Below are 15164 nucleotides of genomic sequence, written 5' to 3'. Positions count from 1 at the left end.
CCATGCGAGAGATGCAGAGAGCAGAGTGGGGCACCCTCTTGAAAAGGAAAAAGGTACCAGAGGAAGTTACAGAGGGACTGTGAGAATCTATAAGTCTTTTTTTAAAGATTTTATTTATTTAATTTTAGAGAGAGGGGAAGAGAGAGAGAAAGAGGGAGAGAAACGATACCCAGTGGTTGCCTCTCGTATGCACCCCATCCAAGGAGGGAACCCTGGTGTGTGTCCTGACCAAGAATCAGGCCAGCGACCTTTTGCTTTGCAGGATGATGCCCAATCAATTGAGCCACACTGGTCAGGGCATGGAATCTGCAACTCTTGTAACTTCAACTGCTTTCTCCCCACATGGCGATTAACTATCAACTGCAAACAGAAAGGCCTGTGCTTTTCTTTTGGAACTGTGAAGACGGTGGAAACTTCAGCTATGGCAGCTCACTCTCCAGCCAGCCTCAAGGCCGGGAGTGGTGGCAGCATTTGAGGAGGGGAAGAGACAGACTGATTTCTGTGAACTGGAATTGGAAAGGAGAGTATAGTGTAGGTAAGAAGTTGCCTTGGGATACAGGAATGACCTTGGATGGCTTCTCAGACAGAGGGACTGTACTGTTCTAGAAACTCCTTTTCTTTTACCTAAAAGAAACAATATCCCTACTGTTATCCAACAGCAATTCTTCTCCCAGTGTTTGTGAGCCCTGGCTCCAGGGGCTGTCTCCTCCCTCATTTGTATTTTTGATGGTTTCCTCCAGCCTGGCTCCTTCCCCTCAGACTACAATAACGCCACTCCAACCTAGAAGAAAAGCTCTGATTCTCCACCCTTCCTCCCATGCAGCTACTGTTTTCATTGCTTTTGCCCCAAACTTCCTACACTGATGCTCATGCTTCCTCACTTTCTTCTTGTCTGCACCCTCTGGAATTTGGCTTCTGTCCCTGCCACTGTCTCCAAAGCCATGGCCACCTCCTAAGTATCAAGCTCAGGGCCTGCTCGTCCAGATCTTCACCTCAGGCTGCCTCTCTGTTGTATTTTACACAATGGCCACCCACCTACTCCTTCTGGAAACTTTTGCCTCCTTCTCTCATGGTCCTCACCATCCCATGCCAATGCTCTTCTCTTCCTCAGTGTTGCCTCAGGAGTCCCTGCCCCTCCGAGTGCCATAACTGGTGGTCTTGTCTCCTCTATCCTCCCAAACAATCTCATCCACATCCTTCTACAACCACGTGGCCATGAACCAATGGCCAATGACTACTTGCACTGGTATTTTGCAGCTGCCTATATGACATTTCCATGTTCTGCAGTCATGTCAAAAGTGCCCAAAATAAATCTAAACCCACGGTTTACACTTAATAAATGTATACAGATGCTCCTTGATTTATGATTGGATATGTAACCAATAAACACAGTATAAGCTGAAAATACCATCAGTTAAAAATGCATTGACTATACCTAACCTGGCAAATACCATGGCTTAGCTTAATTTAAACATGCTTAGAGCACTTACATTAGCCTACATTTGGGCAGTCATTGAACACAAAGCCAATTTTATAATACAGTGTTGAATATCTCATGTAATTTATTATGTATATTGCTTCCACACCATTGGAAAAAGGAAAAGTTGTAAGTCAAACCACTGTAAGTCAGGACTGTCTATATTAAGTATATGTTTGTTGAATAAAATTTTTCTTCCCAACTCTTGCCTCCTACACATTAAAGAGAAAGCAATAAGTAATAAAATGTAAGCACCTCCTCCCCTTCTGTCTGGGTGAATGGGATGACCTCATACCCTCTTCTCTCACTACATCTAGTGAGTCACACAGACTTACTGATTCTATCCCCAAGATCTTTCTGGAACCTGTCAACCAATGGTCATTGGTGCTAATAAACACCAACAGTAATCCCCAATTTGGGGTGGGTGAAGGAAACTATTCAGAGCAAACAGCTCCACTGTGATACGCATGATTGTAGAACAACAAGGCTGTGAGACAGCGCAATAGTTAGTCAATTAGGACACAGCACGGTTGTGGAGCAGCATAGCTGTGAGGCAGCCCTCTCCAGCAGACAGCTCTGCGGGACTCTGCTGGGCTTTGCTTAGTTCTGGTCCAGCCCACTCTGCCTATGCTGCTCTGCTGAACCATCTTCAGTATTTCAACTCCAGCCTGGGAACACAATCCTTACTGTTCAGAGGAAAGGGAAAGTGTGCTCCCCCAAAGCCCAGGGGAGCTTACTTATATAGCCAAAAGTACCTTCCTCTGGTCCCTGATTGGTCTGTCCTCATGCAGATGAGGACTCCAAATCCTCACAGTTTGATTGGTACAAAAAGCACTGTCCTGATTGGTCAGAATGGAGTTGCTCTGATTGGTCAGTACAGCTCCAATGCAATGGAAAAAGACTCAGTCCTATTGATTGAAACATGACTCAGGAACCCCTTCCTAAGAACTGGCTCATCTGGCAGGAATGCAGTGCACACAGGCAGTTCAGTGTGGGTGGCAGATAGCTTAGGGCAGGCTTCTCCCTGAAGCATGGTTTGCGTGAGTCCCCTGTTTGGAAATGGCTTCTATGCTCTGGTTTTACATTTTGAGCACACTTAGGCACCAAGAACCCTTCTTGGTAGGTATTTTCTTTCTCAGGGCTAACAGGTCTTTCCTCTTTTTTCCTTTCCATCCTCACTGCCTTCTTTCCATTCCTACTCTGCTGTTCTCCTCTCTCAGGCTGACTCACATTGAACCTAAATCAGTGGTTCTCAAAGCTGGCTACTCATTAGAAGCACCTGAAAGGTTTTTCAATCCTGATGCCTGGCCTTACCCCAGGCCAATTAAATCAAAATATCTGGGGAGTAAAGCTGAAGCAGATGAATATAACGTGTAGTCAGATTTGAGAACCACAGATAGTTTCTGTCCCCTGAATCCAGATTCTGCTCTCTCCCACAAAAGTCAAATATGGGCGTAACACTCTTCTGCTTTAAAATTTCAGATCCTTCCCTATATCTTACAGCAGGGTTCTTAACTTGGCATCCAGTGTGTGTGTGTGTTGGGGGGCAGTCTGTGAACCCCATTGAATTATACGCAAAATGTTGTGTGTAGGAAGAAGCTTCATCCATTTTCAAAGGAATCTGATTCAGAGAAGGTAAAGAAATATTAGCAAGGTGCAGGTAATAGCTATTGAATACTTGCTGTGTTCTAGACACTGTAGTAAGCACTTTCCATTCACTAGCTCATTAACATTCAAAACTAACCCACAAGCATGAGTGTTACCCCCATTTTACAGATGATGGTGAAGTAACTTCCCCAAGTCAACAAGCCCTTGGAGTCTGAACTGACATCCAACTAGATCTACTCTTTACTACCTTCCTGGCTTGGCTAAAGGATTCAAAAACTGTAGTGTAGCAAACAAAGCCCTCCACCATCCACCTAACTGAAGGCATCCCTCCTCCCCTACCCATGCTCTAGCCTAGCCACACCCTTCCCTCAGTTCTCTGAGTAGCCCATGCCTCTATCCCCACTACATGCTGTGACCACTCAGTAATGTCCTCTCTACATGTTCCTGCCAGGCCAAATCCTGCTTATACTTCAAGGCTCAGCACAACTATCCCCTACAATCTCTGATTTTTAAAGATTTTATTTATTTTGTTTTTAGAAAAGGGAAGAAGGAAAGAGAGGGAGAAAAATATCAATGTGTGAGAGAATCATCAACTGGTTGCCTCTCACAGACCCCAACTGGGGACCTGACCCACAACCCAGGCATCTGCCCTGACCAGGAATTGAACCAGTGACTTTTCGGTTCATAGGCCTATGCTCAATCCACTAGGCCACAGCCAGGGCCATGGCACTTTTAGCATCTGATTATAGATAGTGGTACTCACATCTCCCTCCCCCACCCCACCAGCAGACAGAGTTCCTTGAAGGAAGCAACAGTCCCTTGTTCATCTGTGGCTCCCCAACATCTTGCAACACCCTGGCCATAGGAGAAACTCAATGAACATTTGTTGAAAATACTGTAATTTCTTTGGCTGAGTAGCTCAGTTAATTAGAGTGCTGTCCCAATATGACAAGGTTGCAGGTTCAATCCCCCATCAGGGCACATGTAAGAAGCAACCAATGAATGCATGAATAACTGGAACACCAAATAGCTGTTTCTCTTTCTCTAAAAATCAATAGATACAATTTTTTTAACCTTTAAAAATAAGAGTCAGAGATAATATAAGTGTGCATAAGTTAAACCCACAATAAGTATGCTCCCTACTTACTAGGAGTACCAAGGTTATTAAGTACAGGGAGTAGGACTTTGTCTTGTGAGAATGACGTTTAGGATGTCCTCATGTTGCCAGTCTGTCCCTACTGATCTCGGAGTTATTGTTAAGACTCGATGAAATAATTATTTAAAAGCACTTTGCATTGTTAAACGCACTATGAAAAGTAAGAGTTATTAACTAACTCTCTGCTCACGTCCAGTGGCTAACAGACCATTATGAATGTCAGGAAATGCAGATTTAACAGCCCCCAGCTACATGCCTTAAAAAAAGTGCCTGTCATCACATTGGCATCTCCTGCTCTGAAACAAACAATTCCCTCATTGCTGTGGCATTCTGTGCAGCTGAAAGAGCCACGCCAGGAATGCTCAATTGAATTAATACATACTTAAAATTAGTTTTGTAAAACGTGTCTCAAGTGTCTTCAGAGGTCCAAACAGAATTGCTTTTATAGCAGTGAGAGAAAAGCATCAGGAAAAGAGGCATCAGGAATGTTGTACATACATGGGCCACTATGACGCTTCCTGATTGGGATGGTACCCTACTGAGCTAAAATAGAGCACTTGGCAATGAATGAGATAAAATTGGTCTTTTAATAAAAATTATCAAATCAAAGCAAATTAATGAAGTTTGATACTGGCTTTGAATGCTTTCTTATAAGTACTTTTGAAGTACTCTTAAAGGTTGCCCTAGCTTTCCCCACTTGTTAAAGAAAGATTGGGTAATTACATTGGTGAACAGCAATTTCCAAGCCCAATCGTACAGTCTGGTGGCAGAGAAAACTGCTAAAACTGATAATGGCATGATGCATTTAGCATCATAATGTGTGAGGCATTTGGAAACTTAAGGGAGGGAGGGAGGGAGGGAGAGAAGGAAGGAAGGAAGGAAGGAAGGAAGGAAGGAAGGAAGGAAGGAAGGAAGGAAGGAAGGAAGGAAAAAATAAAAAAGAAAAAGAAAAGTTGGAAGTCTATAAGGAAAGGATGATATGAAACATTAACTAGTTCCTCATCAATGGACAACTGTATCTAAAAACTTTTACACTAAAAGAGTTACAGGCTATATATTTCTTGCATGTATACTCAAAGTACAATATTAAAAGAAAGTCTCAAACTGTTGGGAGGGATCAGAAAGACCCTACCAACTCCTGGACTCATTCAGTTCTTCTTGGACAACAGTAAAAGTCAAATTGCTGGGTTTGAAAGCCAGTTCTTCTTCTGACTTTGGCAGAGATCACTGTTTGTTTTCCAGTATCCACTCTCCCCTTCCTCCCCAAATTGTAACCAGGCATGGGATCAGAATAAAGACTATGCACATCGATGTTTCTCTCCCTCTCTTTCTCCCTCTCTCTAAAAAAAACAAAACAAAACAATAATATCACACTTCTTAGCCTCCTTTGCAAGTAGATATGACCATGTAACCACAGTCTGGTCAATAAAATGTGAATACAACTTTCAGGTTATGCTCTTAAAAAGCCAGATGGGCCCTCCATTTCCTTTCTTCCCCACTGGAAAGCAGAAGTGACATTGTTCCTTCTTTGACAAGGTGGGTGGAGTAGGGTAGCCCTTAGGGAAGGTGGAGCACTGAGAAAGAAGCAGCCCGGGGCCCCAACAATGGTGAGCTGCTGCATCAGCCCTGGAGAGCTCCTGGTGAGACCTACAGGAAAGACAGAATTAAACTTCTATCTTGACTAAGCCATTGTTACGCTGGGACCTGTTAGCACCCAAACTGATATTTTAACAGAGTAATTGTGATTAAAAGCAAGTTATTGGGTTGGCCAAAAAGTCCGTATGGATTTTTCTGTAAAATAAAAGGTACATTTTTCGCTTTCATCACTAACTTTATTGATTTGAATATTTTGTGTGTGTTGGCTCTCTCCAGCTAGTGGCTTCTAGTGGGTAGAGGCTGGGGTGCTACTGAGTATCTTCCAACTCATGGACAGCCTGACAACAAAGAATTATTTGGCCAAAATGTCAACAGTACCAAGAAATTTCACAAACCACTTTTGACACATTTGATCAGTCACAGCACCTTCTCTACACAATGCACAAAATTTGTGTGTGTGTGTTTCAGTTGTGTTTTTACCTTTCTTGTAATAATAAAGCAAATACGCCAAAAGTGTTGCTTATTTTCTTCCATCTTCAATATTAAAATGGCTGCACAAAAATTCACCAGTCTTGATAAGTTTTTTTTAATGCACGCTGACAGGACAACTGTCACAATACAATCTAACAAAATTGCTTCAGATGAAGTTAAAGACAACTAAGCACTACTAGAGCCATTGTATGGAAAAAACCCAAATGAACTTTTTGGCTAACCCAATACCTAACTTCTCTGAACCTCAGTTTTCTCATCTGTAAAATGTGGAAAATACAATAACAGCAACAACAATAATACCTTAAAAATAATACTGTCATTATAGGGGTGGGGGCATGTCAAATGATTAAATGTGTGCTGTCACATAGCGAGTATTTACTATTAAGTATTAGTTCTTATTAAAGTAAAATTATTGAATTCCCATTATAGGCATGGCATGATAACAGTCTCTGGTAGTTCTAAGTTCATCCTTCATTGAGCCATCCATTTCTTATTGGCATTTGAATATCTTTATTCAACTGCTAAACACGGGTATAATTATGTTTTATGAGTATCAAGCTGTGTCCCCTGAGCATTACATGATGTGTTTTTTATTTTTTTTTAAAGATTTTGTTTATTTATTTATAGAGAGAGGGGAAGAGGGAGAGAGAGAGAGGGAGAGGGATAGAAACATTGATGTGCAAGAGGTACAGCAATTGGTTGCCTCTCACACACCCCCGTCTGGGGACCAGGCCCACAACCCAGGCCTGTGCCCTGACTGGGAATCAAACCAGTGACCTTTCGGTCCGCAGGCCAGTGCTTAATGCACTGAGCCACATCAGCCAGGGCCATGACGATTTTTTTAAAACAGACATCCTGTGTAGGTTCTAGAATACCACTTTCACTACTTAAGAAAATCCAGGAGAAGCTTAAAGATAATTATGAAGGGCAATATATGCTTGAGAGAATTCAGGGATGGAAAGCTTAGAATCCATTAACATCAGGATTTATGGATAGACTCATCATGTTCAGAACTGATTTCATCTCCCAGGCCCTTCGTGAACTCAGTTCTCCTCTTTTATTATCACAGCCCACTGTACCCAACTCAGCCCCAACCACTGAAATCAAAAACTTATCTAGTGCATGAAGTGAGGTGGTGCTCCTCCCAAAGGCACCTTTGTTTGCACCCTGCAAAGAACTTTCTGGAAGGAAACAGTAAAAGCTAGAGCCTCTCCCTTTAATTTAAGAGTTAATATAACATTCCGGCTGGACTTGGGGCACAGACTCAGGTAGCATGGGCTCAGGTCAGCTGGCAGCAGGGGACAGCAGTGACCCTGAGGAGGCTCAGGTCAAAGTGGTGGCCTGGTCTGGAGAGTTGACTCTAGGAGCAGCGTCCGTCCCAGAGCTGGTCCCCTGTTGTCCAGCTACCTGACCCCACCATGGGCCCAGGGGAAATGGCTAAATGTGAAGGGAAATGTTAGTCCCTGAGAATGTGGGCACTCCTGGCTGTGGAGCAGTCACATTTAAGCATACCACAGAACATCTCTCTCCTCAGTCTGAGACTGGGGACCTCAGTGGGACCTGCGCTTTTCTCCGTGGTCAGAGTCTCCCCTGAACTGCCTGGTGCTGGCCAGGGTGTGTGCTGTTACTGCAGTAGGTCCAGGGATGGAGGGGTGTCCTGAAGCATTTAGGACTTGCCCTAGCTGGACAGCTTTTTTCTCAGGACCCTTACACATTAAGCCACTGCAGAGGAGAATCCGGACTGACTCCATGTTCTGAATGAGCTCCTCTGGGGTTTCCTAACCGTCTCTGAAGAGCAACCCTCAGGAAGGAAAGGAACAAAGGAGGAAGGGAAGGATGTATCATCAAATTTGCTTGAATATGCATTTTAAAATGTCTCTGGAAAGAGATAGAAAAGAAACTAGTAACAGTGGTTAGTTACCTTTTGCAGTTCAGGGTGGGAATTGAGTGGATGGGGGGTGACAAGAGGAACGCTCTTCACTATCTTATACTTTCTAGGCTTCAGAAGCACCCAAGTCAAAAAGTAAAACAGGATAAATTAAAACAATAGTAAAATAAAAGACATGCCTTCAGATCCTTTAGGCAGGCCAGGCCAGGGGGCACTGCCGAAGAGGATGGAGAGTGGGAGCAGCCACGGACCCTGCTCCCGCTGCGAGGCTCCCACAGCTTTGCCACGAGAGGGGGACGTGGGCAGAACAGCCTCCCTTCAGCTCTGCAGGCTCGCTGCACCTCACTGTAAGTCCAAGAAGAAAAGAGATGTGACCTCATTTTGGACCTCGATCTACTACAATAGTTACAATTATTATTTTGTCTCTGCTGCTTCTGCAGTCCTCTTGAATCTGGGCTTTCTCCATCTCTCACCTTGATTACTCTGACATCCTTCCCACTGGTCTCGTAGTGCCATGCCCCTAACTCCTCAAACCCACCCTCTACACTTCACATTTCTTTTCAAAAGTGAAACCCTGGTCATATCCCTCCGGGCTCCCTCCATGCTTAAAATCCTGCAGTTGCCCATTGAGCACGTGATAACATCTAAATTCCTTCTCTATCCTTCTAAAAGCTTGCCACTCCCCACTTCCCTTTGCCCTGTCTACCCATGGCTGCTTGTGGTTTTCTCAATGGCCCCGGCTGTCATGCTTTGTGGCTTTGTATGCGCTGATCCTTCCCCCAGGAGTCCCTTCTTGCTGTTCTGCCTCCTGGAAAACTCCATTCTTCCATCAGGACTTGGCTCAAAGGCCAACTTGTCTTGGTGACCCACGATGACCCCTCTTTTGCTCCCCACAACCTGACCCCCGTCACACCATAACACTTTGAACACACGCCTATTAACACTTTACCCTATATTGATGTTATTTGTACATTTTCATTGGACTCTTAGCCTCATCAGAGCAGGAGTTATGGCTTCATCTTTATATTTCCAGCACACAGAAGAAACTTGGATGAGCAGTTCGCTCTAAACTAAATCCTCAGGACTGGCCCCATGGAACAACAGCTAAGGTACCCTGAGGTTAAGCTTGCCTTCTGAATTATGTAAACTTGGCCTGTCCCTGACTAAACAATGTTTGGAGTTTAAACTCTAGCCAGCTAAATCTTAAGCTCACTTTTTTTTTTAAATCTTAGGAACTTGTGGAGATGTGGCCTTTCCCCAAGGGACACTGTGGTTTTATGTGCTATGTGAATGCTTTGAAAGTTAGGAGATGTCACATTCCTCGGTAACAGCACAGGGATACTGTGGCAACAGGTAGGGTCCAATAGCAACCATGTTTGGACAGAGTCACGTTGGAAGAACTCCCAGGAGCAGAGCAGTGGTGTTCTTAGTTCCAGCTTGGAGAGCCCAGTGTGATTTTTGCATGGTAATCCTCTCTGTAGGGTGGCCGAGGTGAATGCTAATGAAATTATAAACTACTGAAAGACTACAGCCCATCACACTTTTTGCATAACTTTTTTTGCTTTTCTTTTATTGTGGCAAAATATACATCACAAAATTGACCACTTTGAAGTAGATAATTCAATGGCATTAAGTACATTTACAGTGTGGTATGACCACTATCTATTTCCACAACTTGTTCATCATCCCAAATAGAAACTCTGTACCTGTTAAAACTTCCCATTTCCCTCCTCCCTCCAGATCCATATAACCTCCATTCTACATTCTGTCCCTATGAATTTGCCTAGGTTATGCACATTGTCCACATGGAATCATATACTCTTTGTCCTTTTGTGTTTGGCTAATTCCACTTAGCATAATGTTTTCAAGGTTCATCCATGTTATGGCATGGATCAGACTTCATGCCTTTTTATGACTGATAATATTCCATTGTAGAGATATACCACGATTTGTTCAATCATTCACTTCTTTTTTAAAATTATATTTTTATTGATTATGCTATTACAGTTGTCCCAAGTTTCCCCCTTTGCTTCCCCTCCACCCAGCACCCCCCACTCCCTCAGGCAATTCCCACACCATTGTTCATGTCCATGGGTCATGCATATAAGTTCTTTGGCTACTCCATTTCCTATGCTATACTTTACATCCCCATGGCTGTTCTGCAACTACCTATTTGTACTTCTTAATCTCCTTACCTCTTCACCCATTCCCCCACATCCCCCTCCCATCTGGCAACCATCAAAATGATCTCCGTGTCTATGATTTTGTCTCTGTTCTTCTTGTTTGCTTAGTTCGTTTTTTACATTCAATTGTTGATAGATACCGTGTTTTTCTGACTATAAAATGCACTCCCCCCAAATTTAAGAGGAAAGGGGTGCATCTTATAGTCCAAATGTAGCTTGCCTGGCTTGCTGTGGAGGGGGGGGGGGTGGAGCAGGGTCACAGGAGGCAGGAGCAGGGTTGCCACTGCATTTTCCTCCCAAATTTAGGGGAGGAGCGTGCATCTTATAGTCTGAAAAATACAGTATGTATTTATTGCAATTTTATTGCCCATAGATTTGACTTCCTTCTTTTTCTTAAATCCCTTTAACATTTCATATAATAATGGTTTGGTGATGATGAACTCCTTAGTTTTTTTTCTTGTCTGAGAAGCTCTTTATCTGCTCTTTGATTCTAAATGATAGTTTTGCTGGGTAGAGCAATCTTGGCTGTAGTTCTCTGCTTTACATGACTTTGAATATTTCTTGCCAATCCCTTCTAGCCTACAAAGTTTCTTTTGAGAAATCACCTGACAGTCTTGCAGGAACTCCACTGTAAGTAACTAACTGCATATAATTATGATGTGTCTTGGAGTGGGCCTCTGTGCATCCATGTGTTTGGGACTCTCTGTGCTTCCTGGCCTTGCATTTCTATTTCCTTCACCAAATTAGGGAAGTTTTCTTTCATTATTTTTTCAAATAGTTTTTCAATTTCTTGTTCTTTCTCTTCTCCTTCTGTCACCCCTATAATGCAAATGTTGGAATACTTGAAGTTATGCCAGAGGCTGCTTACACTATCCTCAGTATTTTGGGGTTCTTTTTTGTTCTTGTTGTTCTGATTGTTTGATTTTTGCTTCCTTATGTTCCAAATCATTGATTTGATTCTCAGCTTCATCCACTCTACAGTAGTTTCCCTGTAAATTGTTCTTTATTTCAATTAGGGTATCCTTCACTTTTGACTGGATCTTTTTTATGCTGTTGAGGTCCTCATTAAGTTCCTTGAGTGACCTTATAACCAGCATTTTGAACTCTGCATTTAATAGATTACTTATCTCCATTTTGTTTAATTCTTTTTCTGGAGTTTTTATCTGTTCGTTTATTTGGTATATGTTTCTTTGTCTCCTCATTTTGGCAGCCTCCCTGTGTTTGTTTCTATGCATTAGGTGCTATGATAGGGGTCTTGATAGTGTGGCCTAATGTAGTAGGTATACTATAGGGTCCAGTGGCCCAGCCTCCCCTATCACCCAAGCTGGGTACTTGAGTGTAGCCTTCATGTGGGCTGAGTACACCCTCCTCTTGTAGTTGAGCCTTGATTGCTGTTGGCAAATCAATAGGAGGGATTTACCCAGGCCAGTCAGCTGCAAGACCTGGCTGTGACCACTGATCACCAAACTCCACCCTCCATGGAGAGTCAGCTGTGCAGAGGCAGGGTGGTGGTGCTCCAACGTAGTCTATAGCTGTCCACTAGCTGTACCACTAGCTGTACAAAGGCTCTGGGGTTTCCAGGGTGGTGCAGGCTAAGGTCAGCCTCCACTTGTGTTTTGCCTGGGCCCCCCTGCATAAGCTATAAAGCAATCTGAGATGGCTGCTATTTATGCTGGGCCTTGAGATTTCCAGGTGAAACCAAGCTGTGAATCTAGGCTGGCAGCTGCTATTTGGACCACTTAACATGAGGTAAGGGGGTCGGGACTCACTGAGGCAGGCTGCTGCTGCTCATTTGATAGGATTTAGGAAGTTGTGAAGCAAGAGCTAAGACCAGCCATTCATATTTAAAAGTAGCATGGATGGGCCCATAAGCTGGGTGGGATGGAGTCTCAGAGGATCTCTAGGGTAAGGCAAAGAGTGTTAGCCAAGTTGATGGAGTCTCAGATATGGCACCTGTCTACTGGCTCTGCAGCTCTGTTGGGAGAGGGCTCAGAAAAGGGACAATGTCCTCTGGCCCCCTTTCTGCCTGGGAGAAAACTACCCCAGCTCCCACCTTGATGCCAGACACTTCAGTTACTCCCTTTATGCCACTGGTGCCTTTCAAACTGCTACTCCAGTGCTGGAGCTCAGGGGGAGTGAGTCTGAATAAGTCCATATAAGGGTTATTTAAAGGGAACTGCTTGGGACTCCAGAAGTTTCTTCCACTAATTCAATCCCTGCTGGTTTTTACAGTCAGAAGTTATGGTGACATATCTTTCTGGCACTGGAACACTGGGCTGGGGGCTTGGTGAGGGGCTGAGGCCCCTCACTTCCAAGATATCCCTCCCAAGTTTTTATTCACTGCATGTGGATGTGGGACCAGCCCATTCCGTGTCTCCACCCCTCCTACCAGTTTGAATAGATGTGGTTTCTTTAATTCTGTAGTTGTCAGACTTCCATTCAACTCAATTTCTAATGGTTCTGAGTGATGGTTGTTCTACATTTTATTTGTAATTTTAATGTAGTTATTCTATGAGCTGTGTTTACCTATGCTTCCATCTTGACTGGAAGTCTCCATTTACTTCTTGAAAGACATCTATTTCCACATTTTGGCTATTGTGAATAATGCCACTATAAAAAATGGTATACAAGAGTCTGAGACCTTGCTTTTTTAATTATTCTGGGTATATACCTAAAAGTAGAATCGCTGTATCATATGGTAATTCTATGCTTAACTTTTTGAGGAACTGACAAACTGTTTTCCACAGTAACAACACCAGTTTGCATGCCCACCAACAACACACAATGGTTCCACTTTCTGCATATCCTTGACAACACTTGTTTTTTGTTATTGCTGTTTTGCTGTGTTTTGCTTGTGGTGATAACCATCCTGACAGGTTTTGTAGTTTTGATTTGAATTTCCCTAATGATATTGAGTGTCATGTCTTGTGTTTATTGGCTATTTGTATATCTTCTTTTTAAAACTATTTTTACGAGATTTTACTTATTTACTTTTAGAACGAAGGAGAAGAGGGAGAAAATGATGGAGAGAAACATCAATGTGTGAGAGACATTGATCAATTCCCTCTTGCATGACCACAATATGGGACCTGGTCCACAATCCAGGCATGTGCCCTGACTGGGAATCGAATCAGTGACCTTTCTGTTCACAGACCAGCCCTCAATTCACTGAGCCATATCAGCCAGGGCCATGTATATCTTCTTTCAAAAAATGTCTATTCAAACACTTTGCTCATTTTTTAATTGAATTTTTATTGAATTTTTTCTTTGCTTTCCCCCCTCATCTTTTTAAATTTCTTTTGTTAAGTTGTAGGAGCTCTTTCTATATTCTGAATTTTAACCCTTATCAGGTATATAATTTGCAAAGATCTTTTTGCATAATTTTTTAACTTCATCCAAAAGAAGGTAGTAATTTAATGTCATCATCAATAGCCATCAAAGTGGTAATATCCAACTTTTTGAAGGATAAAATGAAACCAACCTATTGTGCCAGCTGGGAGACGAGCTTCCTTCCTGTCAGCACCTCAGAAATGGGGGCAAGTAACCAACAGCAGCAGGTGGCAAGAATGAGAGCCCAGTGTGGTCAGGGCAGGAGGGCAAGGATAACCAGAGCTGGAGTCATGTTTCAGAAACTTGGAGGGTCAAGGGACAGACCCAGGGTTCTCCCTCCTGGTGCCTCCACGGCCATGGATATTTACTGGGAAAGCCTCTTCTGATCCTTCCTCCCAGTGCCGCCCATTCCCCCCCACCCCAAAACATCATTTGCCGAATTTACCATCTTGGGAGATCTTGCCCGGACTTCTCCCCTCCCGATCCTGTTTGCCAACAGGGAGCCAGTCAAGCAGTTACTTTAGGCCAGGCTTTCCTTTCACGTTGTTTCTAGGGCCTCATTCCTCTGAGGTTGACACTGCAACTGGCAAGAAGATGGCTGAAAGTCCACATCTCTCCAAAACAGCACAGAGGTTAAGAACATGGGCTCCGGCTTCAGTTGTAGAGCCATGTTTAAGCTCAGTCTTTGAAACTGCGTTTGCACCCTGGATCCCCTCTTTATCAAACCTGTGATTTGGGGAAACCATGTCTGTGTGCTTCATTTTTCTCACTTGCCAAAGGGGAATAATTATAGGATCACCATCAGAGGGCTGAGGTAAGGACTGAATGAGAGAGTCCCTGGAATGTGCTTAGACCAGGGATAGCACATTGTAAGGGCTTAATAAACTATTGTTGTCATCACTCGCTCCACTGTTCCCCTGAAGTTCTGGAATGGGCACGTTCCTGTGCGTGACCCCAAACGTTGCTCTCCTATGACTTTCTGCCCTGTGCTTTTCCCTGGTTGCTGACTGCATGTTCTACAAATAGTTAATGATGCCATCAAAGGTGCCCAGAGTCCAGATTCGATGACATTAGAAACTGAATCACAGTGCCCAGATACAAAGCAAGAGAAAAGGGTGTCCCAGGGGAAGGTGGGTCATTCAGAGCCACCCTGTGGAGAGCACTGACAATACTATGTGATGTTTTTCTTGACTGTCTAAAATAGCATCACACTCACCTGGGAACACGACACAATCCCAGTGGACTCAGACTGGACCTCGGTTCAGCAACCTTGGTACTTGAGTTCTGGTTAAGAAAGAATTCAGAGACAAGACTCAAACTATAAGAGAAAGTTGATTTAGAAAGTCACAGGGGTAGAAGTGAGCCTTAGAGAAAATGGGCCCAGGAAACAAGTGACAGAGGCAAAAGAAGGGCCCTTGGAGCTTGGGAGAGAGA

Source organism: Phyllostomus discolor, chromosome 7 (assembly GCF_004126475.2).
Source record: "Phyllostomus discolor isolate MPI-MPIP mPhyDis1 chromosome 7, mPhyDis1.pri.v3, whole genome shotgun sequence".
Lineage (NCBI taxonomy): Eukaryota > Metazoa > Chordata > Mammalia > Chiroptera > Phyllostomidae > Phyllostomus > Phyllostomus discolor.
Note: the sequence above shows the minus strand (reverse complement) of the source record.